Source organism: Cuculus canorus, chromosome 2, assembly GCF_017976375.1.
Source record: "Cuculus canorus isolate bCucCan1 chromosome 2, bCucCan1.pri, whole genome shotgun sequence".
NCBI classification, from domain to species: domain Eukaryota; kingdom Metazoa; phylum Chordata; class Aves; order Cuculiformes; family Cuculidae; genus Cuculus; species Cuculus canorus.
Window position 1 is genome coordinate 38531289 of NC_071402.1, and position 13339 is coordinate 38544627.

Below are 13339 nucleotides of genomic sequence, written 5' to 3' on the forward strand. Positions count from 1 at the left end.
CCTGGCATCTGTTGATGGCCGTTACTGCCTGTGGTGGGTGCAGGTGCCAGATCCGGGCTGCCTTCCCGCCATTGTTCCTGTCCATCATCTTTTTCTTCGCTCCTGTTCCTGGTGGACTCTGCTGCCTCCCCCGGGGCTGTAAGCGATGGCCTGGGGAAAAGTCGTTGGCACGGTGCGCTGCGGTGCCTGCCCGGAGCTGGAGCTCAGGCCGTGTACAGCCCCAGCGGGGTGGTGGGGTTGCTCGCGTGTAACTGTAACCGTGCGGCACTCCTTTGCTCTGTTGTTGGACTGCGTTTAGAAGTCTGTTTCAGTGCGGGTTTGATGGGAGAACAAACAGCAGTTGGTGAAGACGCTTTTTTTGTCTCTAGCTGCTTTCATCTTTTATCAGTACAAGAAAAACACTAAGGTGTTGGAGCGTGCCTAGAAGAGGGCAGCAAAGCTGATGAAGGGGCTGAAGGACAAGTCTTACGAGGCATAGCAGAGGGAAGTGTAGTTTTTTAGTCTGGAGAAAATGAGCCTGAAGGGAGACCTTATTGGTCTCTATAACTGCCTGAAAGGAGGTTGTAGCGAGGTGGGGGTTGGTCTCCTTCAAAGTAACAAGTGATAGGAAAAGAGAAGCGGTCTTAAGTTGTGGCAGGGAGGTTTAGATAGGGTATTAGGAAAAAATCCTTTACTGGAAGAGTGGTGAAGCATTGCAACAGGCTGCTCAGGGAAGTGGTGAAGTCTCCTTCCTTGGATGTGTTCAAAAAACATGTAGATGTGGTGCCATGGTTTAGTAGGCATGATGGTGTTTGGCTTACAGATGTACTGGATGATCTTGGAGGTCTTTTCCAACCTAAATGAGTCTATGATACATGGGCCTTAGTATGTAAATACAAGTTCTGCACTTGTATATGGACTTCCTGTAGCAACCATCCATAAAAGCCAAAAGGGCTTCAGTAATGCCACAGGGAAGAATTAAGATTTTATAAACTTGAATCTGAAAAGTCAGCATTGTAGTTAATATGCTGCTTAGAGTTGTGGGATGAGAATGCCTTAAAACCAATACCACGTGTGGTGTAAACATACCTGCCGGGGCAATGGGAAGTATGTCTCTCAAGACTTGCAGTCAAAGTCTCTTTTGTAACTTGCTGCATACGTTTTTTTTATCACAAAGTAAAGAATGTGGGTTTTGTGGGGGCTTATTTTGGGGGAGTTTGGGGATTTTTTTAGCAATTGTACAAAATGATCCTGAGAGATAACCGGGTAAGTAGTAGCTCTGGATGAAAGGGACAGGTTATAGTGGATAATTTCTTACTGTTATCAAAAATTGAACATTGTACAGGAAGGTGCCCAAAATTGGTGTAGGTAAGACTTGCATAGTACTCACTTACTGTATTGTAGTGCAGTCTGTAATTTTGACAGTTGCTAATCGAGAAACATGCCTGAGTCCAGAGGGCAGCAATAAGAGTGGTGATAAAAAGTTTAGAAAACAGGTTCTAAAAGAAAATATTGAAAAAAATACCTTGGTTGGTCTAGAAAAAGAATGAGGGCTGGTACAAAGGAATTCATTAAGTATTTTTATGCATAAAGGGAAGTGGTAATTTCTTTTTGCATTCTTTCAAACAAATCCAGGACAAAATGTTACGGATTTAAACTACAGCTGGCAAGGATAAAGTTGATAATCTACAACACCTGGATGAACTAGTTGACCTTTACTAGGTCTGCAGGCTTAATTTTAGACAGGACTCTGTTTAAAACACTATCAGAGCAAGTAAGACTGGCTCCACCTCTGTAGCACTGTGGTTACAACACGGTTGGAACCCTTAGATTCAGTCTTTCAGATCAAATTTCTCTTTTTTCCTGTTTTTCTGCTTCATATAGGCAGCTGTGCTGCGAGGGGATTCTCCCTTTGTGGTGGAATAGTTCTAGTTTACGTACAAAAAAATAAAGATTGAGTAGGGAGAAGAAAAGAAAAAGTCAAACAAACAGTTCACGGAAACTTGTGTGGAAAGTGTGTCTACATGAGATAGTTTCCTTGCCAATAAGCTAAACAGTCTGCCTTTGGGTGGAGGGTGTGTTTCTTCATTTTTATGGCATCTTCTATCTTTGTTTCATTTAACCACTGTGAAATAACTTTAACCCCAGAATACTTTTAGGTGTGGTAATGAGAATACTGCCATGAGAAATGTGGGTTCTGATCTTTTCCCAACAATTCAGATACCATCATTTCTTAGGTCACAGGCACTCCTGGCCATGGGTAAATCCCACAAAGTTATGTGTTGAATATGGCATTGAAAATTCCAGTTTAGACCTTGGAGACCTACATTTGACATAAAGAGCACTAGATAGGAGTCTACCACGTAAATCCATTAGGAAATCTGCGCCAGCGAAACAACAGACTTTAAACCATGTGGTTCATAGCATCTTGGCAGTTCTCAGGATTTTACCCTGAGACCTAGGAAGTATTTTTTTAATTCCCTGTCTCTGGGATCATAAAAGTGTCAGATTTTTAAATGGTTTTAGCCCTTCTAATTAGACAAAGTAATCTTGAAAGTAAGCAATGAAGAACTTTGAAAACAGGCATCAGGAAAGAAGCACTTAAATATATTTTTTGTTAAGATCTCATTGCGTTTGACCTGATGTCATTGATTTTGTAAGGCTGGCAGTTGGTTTTGAATGTTCGGGGTTTTAAACTTCACTGCTTTTATAGAAGTATTGTGTTGCCTTTCAGAAAGTTCTGGCCCCTAGTCGCTTAATACCATCTATTCAACAAAATTCCAATGTGCTGCAAATATTTCCAGTTTTTTATAATGTTGGTATCTGTGCTGGCTAGTGATTCTACATTGTTGCTCCTTGTGTATACCATCCGGAATCTGGTAGAGTGAAAATTATCCTTAAAGAGAGTGCAAGCTCAGCAGGATTTCAGTCTCCATTGCAAGCTTTATGAAGTCTTAGGTTAAAGTGAACCTTTTTGATGGGGAATAATGCAAGCCTCCGAGGGCTTGCTGGAATGCTCTTGGCAATTAGTTGTGTTATACTGTAGTTCAAGTTCCAGCCTTATGTGGTTCTGGAGAGTTTGTTTTTAAAAATGCTTTTAGTCTTTTTTTTTTTCCCCCCTCCTTTTTTTTTTTCAATCATCTAATAATTACATTCAATAATATCTGTGATCTGAGCTATGATAGCTTGATTCTACCATCCTTTGCCATCAGATGATCGTATTGAAGATTTGCCTCATCCATGTGCATGACTTGCAGAGCTAGTGCAGACAGAACTAGGTCTAAGCCACTGTGCCAGCAGTTCTCCAAGTGGACTTAGTTAGACAGTGAGTGCCAACCAACAGTAACCTTCTCTATAGGATTCCAATTTTTCATGATTATTTGAAATGCATCCTGAACGAATGTGTGCTCATGACTGAAGAGGTCTTGAGACCCTTCTAGGAATGTAGCTCTGGACTACAACAGAGCTCAGGAGGAGGGTAGTTATTTTTGTTTAACTGTGAAATAAGATGATCCTTATCCAAGTCTTCCTTATTACATTCAACAAAAACTTGGATTTTTCCACTACCACTTTCAAAGTAGTGATTATGCCAACTTAATAGCAAACTTAAGGGGCAAAAGGATAAATGCTTACCCTTTTGAAATAGATTTTTTCCCTTCAGCTTCCATAGACAAACCCAGAATAATATATGTATTTTAAAAATTAGGAAATCTTTACAGTAGTAACTTCTTTATTAAAACTTATTGAGATGGAAGACACAGGTTCTTAAGCACTTAGAAAATATAGTGAAGATTCTTTTCTTAGCTGGTAAAATGTAAAAAAAATGAAGTCCAAATTACCATTATTTTCTCATATACCTTAGAGGCTGTCACTAGACTCCAGCACTTTGTCAAGTCTTGGCTACAGGTAGAAAGTGGCCCCAAAACTCTCACAAAGTAATACCAGGCAATAGACAAAGATGAGTGATGCCTGTGTTTCTCAGCATAGCCTAACAGCTCAAAAAGATGATGAAAATACTTGTTTAATAAGTAGTGAATACATAGTACTAGTGTTCTTCTGTTTCTACTACCTCAAAAGGATATATTAAAATATATCTGTGGATTATAATCTAGCATTGGTGAAAGAAGCAGTAAACTGGACTAGATGGCCTCCAGGTATCCCCACCAACCAAAATTTTTCTGATTATCTGGGATTGAGAGATTCGTGAGGATAAGTCAAAGTTTGTGTGTAGGTCACTGATGAGGAATGTGCCTTCCAGAATGTCTCAATTACTAGCACAGCTCCAGCTGTACTGCAGCATTGCACCTGTGCTTCCTGGCTCTGGGTTGCTCAACTTCATCTGGCATGAAGGATCACCACAGTGGTGAAAGTCATCATAACATGACTTTAAATGAGTGAAAAACAGAGCTCAACTCTAGGTAAATAAACAATTTCCTTCTGTGTGAGAGAAATTTAATAGTTCTGTACTATTAAATATAGGAATGTATACAAAATGTATCATATATAGTTTAGTCAGTGGTAATTAAACAACTACAGCAAACATTTTTTTCCAAGTTTTGAATAGTACGTTAGCATGTATGGGACAGGAATTCTAAAATATGCAACAGGCATTCTGGAAAGTACACTGACCATAAAAGAGTGATGAAGTTGTACAGTGTGTTAACGTTAATGCACTTGGGAATGAGGAAATACAGGCTTACACTTATGAAACTTTGGAGGAAAATGTTGTATGAAAAGACTGCAAAATTGTATGAAGGACAGTAAATCATAGAATTAAATTATAAGCTATTACATTCAACTTAATTGTCTATCATAACTAACACTGTGACAGACTTAAGCAGCTAAGTCAGTATGCTGCCTTTAAAAAAGAGATTGTGTTTAAACAACTAGGATTTCACCTCCTAGAAGATTTTTCCTTTGTTATCCAGTGTGTTATTTTTGGTGGACTCCACTATCTGAGAGCATGAAGTAAGACAAGCTTTCCACACTGGCAAGTGCTTCTCCAAATATATACTAATGTATTAGTATTAGTGTATTTGATCACAATGTGTGCTAGCTATTTGGCTTAAGGGAGCATGTAGTCATGTATCACAGTACGCTGGCTCCACTACAATGATTAGCTGCTGACAGATCTTCTCTCATTAGTTCTTAGGAAAGACAGTCTTAAAAAAAATACCCTTTTTCTTGCATTTTTTCCTTTAAACCCTCTCTATCCTTCAGTCTTTTTTTTTGTTTAATCTAAATCTTGCTCATAGTTTGTGTAAAAGTTTTGAGTGGTGTCTCTTGCTGCCTTTGCTCCTAATCACATATAGCAATCTCCCTTTTGGTGTACAATATTGCTTATCATGTTTGAAACTCATCTATTCTTTCATCCTGACTCTACAGCCCTGATGGGCCAGAGTAGCGACTGAACACCATGCTAGAGAAGACTACTAGTGGCCATATAGGCTATGTAGCTGGGTAATTCTGGCCCGCATCATAGTACTTTTAAGACCATACTTTTACCCCTTCATTAGCAAACTATGTAACACCTAGGAAGGCCAACAATTTTCAATTTTTTAAAAAGCAGAATTTCCTGCATGTGGCTTTAAAACACACACACACACACCTCTGCAAGTAGCAACTCTCTTCTTAAAGTGTGCTGTAGACAGCAGCCCATGGCCTGTTCTCACCCTGTTTCAAGTCATTTCATATGCCAGACCAGAAAAAGCACGGAACTATTGTACAGACACTGCTCAGATACCTTACTGTTTGTCCAAATATTTTAGGTGACCTGTAGTAAGTAAAGCTGCTCTAGTTCCATTTAGCCTCTGACATTTGTAGTCCAGCACAGCTGTCTATGTGTTTTTCTGTTGCAAGATTTGGCTTTGACAAGTTGTAGGTAAATATACACAAAGATAGCGTTTGAGGTGCTAAGCTTTACACGGTAACTTGCTGACCTGACAATATGCACATAATCCTATTGTTTAATTTTGAATTAAGTTTATAATTTTCCTGATGTTTAAGAAAAATTGTCATGAACTCTGTTCCATAAATACTTCAAAGGCAAACTATGCAATTCCCATCTGCGACATTATTCCAAGAATGAAGTTAGAACAAAGTTTACTCTATCAAAGAGATGTGATGTGGGTTTGCTGAGACAGTCACCTATTCCATAAACTTACTTTGACACTTATTTTGGAAAAAAGGATTAAATAGGTTATGGAAAGGAATAATTTTCTGTTCAGCCTGGTGGAAAATACTTGTAAACATTTCTTAAGTCGTATTCTGATGACAGCATTTTGACTCCTGCACTCTTCTACATAAGATAAATGAAATATTTTTACTGCCTGGCTCTTGTCGTGTCACAGGAGTGTCCTTTTTTTCTTTCCCTCCCTAAAACTTTCACTAATTATTTTAGAAATGGGGGAAGCTTAGATATTTTTCACAGGATCCAGTGTTTTCCATTTTTGCTCAAGAAGTCACGCAAGTTTGCTCTTTGATAGAATGAGGGTTTTGGCTCTGTTCCCAGCATCTATTCTACATCCCATGCCATTAATCTGATTTCTAAACTTGGAAAATTTTTATCAGTTTTGTAACTGTACAATGCTTTCTAAAATCCTACTGTCAGTGATGCATCTGTTTCTATTCCTAGATACTTTTTGCTATGCAGGTTTTTTTGTGGTTAGATTCAAAAGTTATATTGCATAATGTTGTAGGAGATGTTAGCTGCTAACCAGAAGAAGAAATGGAAGGATGTTCCTAGTGCTAGATTCAAACTAGCTTGCTCTGGCAGATCCTGAGAAAGTTGAAGTAATCCCCTTTTAACCATGTCTAGACCCTGCTACCTATGTAGTTATGTCTGTGCAAGATGAATCATGTGTTAACGTTCTGAAACCAGTTGTATAGTTATAAAATGTTGTCAAAAGTCATGATTTGTGTTTAGTACACCACCTACCTAAATCTCTATCGCACTCCATAAAATTTGCTGAAATTTAAAACAATATGGTATTAGTTTATAATGCCAATGTTTTATTTGAAAATAGTGCTATCTCAAGCAGTATTTTTCAGGCTATGCTTTTATGTTTTGTGTTATTTCTCTGCGTGTCCTTTTTTCCAAGAAAGTCGAACTCTCATCAAGCAAGGGTGCAGTAAGTCAGTAAGTGAACAGTTGTGTTCCTGAAAGATGTTTGCTTGAAAAATATCTACAATGATGATCTTTTTTTTTTTTTTTACATCTGCATATTGTTCCTCTGCTATCTAAGGGTATACACCAATTTTTTAATGTTCCGAAGCACCTTTTTAGAATAAAACTTTTTTTACAATGAACTGTGGTAACTTTCTTTGTCCTTTGATGACATACTGCACATACCTCCTTAGAAGCATCTATCTTCTGGAATGCTGGAGTCTTGTTAATAAATCCTCATCTGGATACAAGTCAAAGTTTGAGTCTTTGGAAGCTCAGTTCAAACTGAGAAAGTCTGCCATTTTCCTCTGTGTACTTGAGTGTGGTAGTCTCTCACTAATCAAAACAAACCCCTCAAAAATACTTACATCCATTCTGCCTGAGTAATGCAAGAGGTTAAATTCAGCCCTGGTGTTGGTGTACAGTGTCGGTGAGATTGTTGCTATTGACAATAGGCTGAATTCAACCCTCAAAAATAAAGAAGCTGCAGAAGGCAGCTTTATGATTTATATTATGTATTAGCTCTGCATTGCTAAACCATAATTACAATTTACCTTTGCAGGCACAAAATTCAGTCACCTACTCTTTTATCAGTATAACAGTAAAAAGAATTATTATTAAAAAAGGCTGATAGAATTTAGTTAATTTCTCTGTTTGTTTCCTTGACCACAGTATGTAGGAGAAGGAGACCTATGAATCAGAACATTTGATATTTTGTATTTGCGTCACTTTATTTAATACAAATCAGGAGAAGGTTATGTTTTCTTTGAAATACATAAGCCCTACATCTACTTTGTCAGCACAGCCACTCAGCATCTCCAGTATAAAGTTATTTATATAATTAGGCACAAAATAAATATGCTATTTATATTTTTAGATGTTCAAATATACCATGAATAGACACCAAAGTATGATTCCCCCATTTTGATTTGTAGGAAGAGTGCAACTTAATTTCTGTTTAAAGGCAGAGATGCCTTGTAATGTACGTACAGACCAAAATAACTTCTGTATTTTCAAAATAAATATAAAATTATGGTGATTAATACATAGTATTTTGGTCATTTCCACTCAGTAAACTAAAAGTAACTACATTTCCTCATTAATGACGGAAGTCTGTTCTTTATGACCACTTGTAGTTATGTATTCCTCATAAGAAATGATGTGTTTTCACTCATGCCTTATTGAAAGTTAAATCTAGGCTGTGATTTTAGCATAAAATGTGTGAAAGGTACTTTCGATATACAGTTTATAAAAAAGGAAACTAAAAACTTTTTTTTTTCCTAAATATACGTTAATTGAATAAATTACAAATATATCTGACAGAAATAATAGCATGATGGAACCCAGACCCTATTGGCTATTGTGAATCAATTTTTATTTTAATAACCTCATCAAAGAGAGAGATACAATCCATTCTACATCTTTATATTTCATTCCAGACACAGAGCTGTCCATTTTTTGAGGCTTTTAATTAGCCTATGTTATCAAATGTCAGATCAGCTGCTCGGTCAACAGCATTAATTCTAGTCCACTCAAAAGTGTCTCTGGGATGGAGAGCTGAAGATTATTTTTTCTTAGTGTTGGTTTCTGCTTTCAGTTCTTTAACTAATTGCTGTTGCCCTTGTTTTGATGTTTCAGCCATCACTAACTTGTGTCTCATAAATGGTTTTGCTGATTCTGGCATGACAGTACTTTCTGTTTTCTAATGACTCTTCACAGTGTACTTTTATATTTTAGTTGCCTGATTATGGTCATCTCTGTTCCCTAATCCTAATTATGTGGTCTGCTCTGGCGAGCCCCTAATTAGACAAGGCACAAGTACTGAGATGCTCAAGTTTTGGTCCCAGTCCTGAGTCAGGGCAAACTCAGTTTCCTTTAGGCTGACTACCCCTCACTTTAAAGATGTCAATATTTTAATATTTTCAATCTAATGTCAGTTTGTGCAACAACAAGTCTGAAGTCTTGCTGAAAAATGCTCTTAATAGGTAATATTTAATGTATGAATTATATATGTTATGATGCAATGCTCAGATCAAACACAATTTAAAGTAAGGAACCATCCCTCCATACTTAAATCAACAAAAACAATAACAGTATTAATGAACTTATTGTAGTGATTCATGTTATATTATTTTCATTTTAGGAAATTGCTCAGATTTTAGGCCTGTCAAGTGTCTCTAGGCATAATACGCTACATTTTATAAACTACATACTTATGTAATTATATAACCACATTCTACTGACCTGTGAACAAGATTAGAAGTACCTTCTTTGGTTACTTATTTGCCACTATTAAAATCATGACATCTCATTTTTTCTCTCTCAGTTGTTTTCATTTGAAAGCAGAAGTAAGTTTTTCTTTTACTCTGGGAATTCTGATCATTAAAGGACATACCTCAAATTTTTTGGCCTAATGAGTTGGAAAGAGGATGTCCTACACTGAGGCCCGGTATGAGCCAAATTTTGTACAAGGAACAGCTCAACAGACCATTTTTTCACCTTTATTAATTTAGTGTTTTTCAGAGCTGTTGTGACTTTCTGTTAAAGAGCAATCAAATAGCAGCATTTAAAGAGAGGAGACTGACAGCTGCCATTCATAGCTTCAAAAGCTGAAATATTTCGCTAATTGGTTTGTTGGGGATTTTTTTTGTCTTTTCCACTAGGTGGTGCTTGAAATAAGCTGCCCTAGAATGACTTGCTCAGGGCTGCCAAGCCCATCTCAGAAATCTATGGGCAACTGGAAATTATTGTGGCTGTGAAAAGTTAAACTATAATTCATTAGTCAAAATCCCAACAGGAATATTCTTGGTAACAGGAATAAGATTGCTATCCAAGTGCTTGGGTTCCTCTTTTTCCAAAATTGTATTTTCTATTTCAGAAGTAAAACTTGGTGTTCACCTCTATGGAGGTGTACTCTCCATTACAAATTTCAGTGTTTCATTACTTCTACTCTCAAAATACATCATTTTCCATTTTGGCATTTCAGGAAGTTGTTTACGTCCAGACTCAAAAGTGATTTGGATAAGTACTTCTTTAAATATATTAAAGGTAAAGCATGGCATTATCCAAGTGCCTCATCAGTTATGAAAGAAGTTTAACATCTGATAAAAATAAAGGAAAACTGTTGTAATGTTACTGTGTCTGTCCAGAGAAAGGGGCAGGAAAGCACATATGGCTGGTTTTGCAGGTATGAATTACAGACACCATGCCAAATTCCATGTGGAGACCAAGGCTTTTCTCAGGTTATTGTTTAGCCATTTGCTGTGCAATCAACTCTTCCTAATGTAAACCAGCTTCTTCAGAGCTTTGAAAAAAGCACGGCTGCTACAGACTTCTCAGTCAGCTGTGCACCGGTCAGTTGCCTGATAATTCTGCCGTTCAACATGACAGTAGAAGCTTCTAACATGATTGTTTGTTTCTGACATTGCTTCTCTATCAAAGAGGGTGTTAGCCCTGTCCAACACCTGCCCAGGGCGCTAGTGGGAACTTTGGAGCCCCTGCAGCTGCCAGAAGTTTTGACACTTTCAGCCCTTAGGCCACTCCAATTTCCTCTCCATCTGCCTTGAAGGTGAAATCCTGGTGATCCAGGCTTCATTTGGCACGTGATTTTGAGAAAAGTGCCCCTCAAAAGGCATTTCTCTGTTCTTTGCAGACTCCAAGAGAACAAATCCCTCTAGCCCGTGTAGCAAGCAGGGAGTAGATGGAGAAGCAGAGGGAGGAGACATGATGAATGTGTTCCTATCCTTTTTTGCTTGCCTGTGGTGGCAGACAGGTGGCCAAGGGTCTGGACTGTACCCATGCATTGTTGACACCCACACAGCCTCTGCAAGCTTTGCCTGAGAAGTAGGCTAGCCTAGGTAAGACCCATGAGAGGCCTCTGATTGCCAGGGCAGGTCTAGGAGGGCTTCAGGTTTGGGATGCAGGAGCTGGAGAGCTGAAGTCAGGGAGCCCAGTGGGAAAGTAAAGATAGTACTGAAATACCAAGAGCTGGGGAGGAATCGCGGGTGCTGCATTAGCGATTATTGAGGGTTGGCATGAGGGAATTGGAAGTAACCATAGTGGAAGAGTTTAAGAGACACAGAACAAATTTAGAGCAAGCCAGGCTTATTTTTTTCCATAGAAAAAATGTTTAAAATTACTGTTGAGGCATGGTATGAAGTAAAAGCATGTGAGAATTGCCAGTGGAAGAGACTCTAGATAGTTATTATAAAACTCTCTAAAGGGTGCATGTATGAATGCAGAGAATTCAGACCTAGTTTTGATGAATGCACTGCAGTCAAATATAATGTGTTGTTTAGATATATTGAAAAGCCTGTTTTGCTCATGGTGATAGCACAAGGGCTCTTTTCACCACAAGGATGGGAAGCAAAGTAAGATATGTAAAACAGGGTGATGCACTTGAAAAGCTAATCTTTCACCCTTAGAATGCCAATATCATGTCGTGGATTTTTCATGTTTAAAACACAGTCTATGAAGAAACAGCCTAAGGATACTGATCTCACAGGAAAAACATGATTTGGGGTCACTGGAAAGCTATAGAGAAGAAATTAATCAAACTCAGCAGTTTGTGCAAAAGTGATTTATAGGACATGAAAAAATAGGCTTAATAATCTGCAATACATCTTGGAGTAATGCTGATATCACTAATCTGAAATATGCAGATTAGAAAATGTTAATGCAACCCTCAATTAATATGAAGTTCATAGTTCAAAGGCTTCCTCTTTGTTATTGTATTTGTTATTGTATTTCTGAAATGGATATGCAGGTTTTATGTATATATACTATTTTCTTTCTTCAGTTTGTTGTTGCTGCTGAAGTTTGACACTAGTTTTAGTTTTGTATCTGGTTATCTTAATTTTTCAATCTGTGTACTGCCAAAAATTAAAGTCCTTTTTTTAAAACAGAAGTCATGTTTGAGTTGATAGGGTTAGTTGATTATATTGTGTAATTAGTTTATGTATTTATTAAAGGGGGGGGGAACGTTGTAGCAACCTAATACTTATTTTACTGCTTCTGTTTTATTTTCATGGCTAAAGAGGATACTGATTAATATTTGCTATAATGATGTCAGTGGCAGAATCACCAGAAGAACCACCGACCAGCAGCATAAGTCTGCAGCATAGGCAGAGCCAGAACTGTGGGTTGTCATCTTAGCAGAGAGCCAAGAAAGAAGTTCTTGGCTCTGTGAGTCCTCAAAGAAGGAGGGAGCTGCTCCCTGTGCCAGGCTCACTACAGAGTGTCTCCAAGTCCAGATGCCTCTCTGAGCTTTAGTACCGCGCTTATTATCAGCTGTGATTTGATTTGAAGAGAAAGAATTCAGGTTCAAGAGCAGAAAAGGCACTGAATAGATCATATTCACCTTGGTAGAACCTCAGCCAGATATGGGAAAGAGTTAATTTCTGTTTCAGTGGCATAAGATTGTATAAATTTTTACCTGATTGAACAAGTGGTTTAATTAAGTAAGGAATTTTTTTCCCCGGCCATGTTCTGAAATTACTATTAGTTTTAAACTAGGCCAAACTGATTCTTGGTGTAACTTCACAAAACTAAGTAATGTCAGTGTTTTAGAAACATTTTCTGGGGTGATCTGCAAGACATAAAGTAGAAAGTTAAGAAAGAAGGCAGTCTGAGGACAGAACTGCAGAAGTATGCCTTGATAGAAAGCCAGACCAACACAACCTTTGTCAAGGGGAAGAAAAATGCTGTGCTTTGCAGGCTGTTTAGATGCTAGTCAATTAAAAGGTAAAGATGTCCTATAAGCACAGTTTCTGTAGGTTTGCAACAGGCTCTCTCACAGAATGAAGATGATTAAAGAGGATGAATGATTAAGGGGTTTGCTACAAATTAAGCATTGAGTATGTAAAGAAAACAAAAAAACAAGTAAACAAAAAGATGGAGAGTGTGACTATTTCTCCAAACAGAAGGAGCTTTGTAACAGGCCATCTCAAGGATCTGCATTAAGAATATTATTTTTGTTTGGAAGCAGAACCTTTTACCCACTCAGTCTAAAAATAGACTAATATGAGGTAGAAATAGCTCTGTTAGAAATCGAAGACGAGATACCTTACCCCTTTGTAACAAGACAGAGTTGACTAGTAACTATTCTGAGATAGAACATGGTATGTGCTCTGTTTTATCATTATATTGGCTTCTCAGATAAATATTAAATACCATTCATCTCTATGCAATTTGTCA